A 1,781-nucleotide genomic window follows, 5' to 3' on the forward strand; every position below is an offset into this window, starting at 1 on the left:
CTCACGCGTCCGCGTCATATCCCCATGGTGGCCACTCACGCGATCGCGTCGACCACGCGACCGCGTCACCCTGGATTTTGGCAATACCAAGTTTCAAACAGAGAGTTGTGCGACCGCGAGGCTGCACTCGCGCCACTAGCACAAATCAAGTCACGCGATCGTGTGCCCCACGCGTTCGCGTCGCCTGACCTTATTGCGCACCACGCAACCGCGTCGCCAGCGTCACACAACCTATCCAGATTAGTGCCAATTTTCTTATCTTTTCTTCTCTAATCCCAATTTCTTCTATCTTTTCTTCTTTCATCTTTCTTTCTTACTTTATTTCTTTCCCTTCTCATTCTTCTTATCTTTTATTTTATTTTATTTATTTGCATACTTTCATTCATTGCATATTTTTATTTTTCTTAATTTATTATTTTACCATTGGTGTTCAAATGTTCTTATTCAACTGTTACATCTTTTCTGGTATTTTCTTGGTGCTTAGTGACTTGTTTTATTCTGAATAGGTAATATTATTTATATCAATGCCAATCTTTTATACTTGTATTACTTTTACATTGACATGAATTTATATTATCTCTCCTTACCCACACTCTCTCCCTCATTGTTGCAAATTTTGCACCACTAGTATGCCATGTGTTTCTATTGTTTTCTCACTTGTATGTTGTAGCTACCATGTAATTGAGACCCTCATTTTTGGTATTAACCAACCCATGTTTTATTTGTTTTCTATCTTTGCTTTGGGTTACTTTGCTTCCCTTTTTCTTTCAAGATGGCCACCAGGAAGAGAACCGGAAGACGTTTACATGGGAGAGACTAAAAAGTTCCTACACACACTCCTTGATGAGAAAAGCGTCAGTTGAAATAACCCATCCACCTGCACATCTTAGCATGCACCGAGGACGGTGCAATCTTTAAGTGTGGGGAGGTCGATACCGATCTCCATGGGTTAGTATTTTCTTATCAACACCAAAATTTTATTTTTCTTGTTAATTGTTGCATTTGCATGTTTGATTGCATATTTATTTGATTTTGTGCATTTAGTTACTACTTGGTTAAAGTAATAAAATTCTTTTAAGACCCTATCTTTGGAAAATTTCACTAATTTAAATTGAAAAAAAAATTTATGTTAAAACTTGTTTGAAGTTGTATGTGGAACATGGTTTTTGAGCCAAAGAACACACAACCTGTGAGATTTTGAGCTTATTTATATGGTTACATTATTTAACCATAAATATTTTATTCTTGTGTGTTTTCTTCTCTATAATTGCAACCTTTGCTTTGTTCCATTCTATATGTCCATTATTTAGTATATTTACATGCTTGCATATGATTGAGGTCATTGTTTGATTTTAGCTCACATATTCCAAATAAGCCTACCCTTTAAATCACCCTTGTCAGCCACTTTGAGCCTTTTAATCCCCATTTGTTTTATATTTTACCACATCACTAGCCTTAAGCGGAAAACAAATTAATTATCCCAATTGAATCTTTGGTTAGCTTAAGATAGAGATTGTGTATCAAATAAGTGTGGGAAAATTGTGGGAACATGGGTTGATAATGGAATGTATCATGTTTTTAATTTATTTGAATATGGGAAATTTGGGAACCTACTCATGAAAAACCAAAATAGAAAAATAATTAAAAATCCATGTGCATTGATAAGTTATGTTTGATTTTATGATTCAAAAAAAAAAAAAGAAAAGAAAACGAGAAAAAGAAAAAAAAATATATAATATAAATAAATAAATAAGGGGACAAAATTACCCCAATGTTGAGTT

Source organism: Arachis ipaensis, chromosome B4 (assembly GCF_059453495.1).
Source record: "Arachis ipaensis isolate K30076 ecotype BB chromosome B4, ASM5945349v1, whole genome shotgun sequence".
NCBI classification, from domain to species: domain Eukaryota; kingdom Viridiplantae; phylum Streptophyta; class Magnoliopsida; order Fabales; family Fabaceae; genus Arachis; species Arachis ipaensis.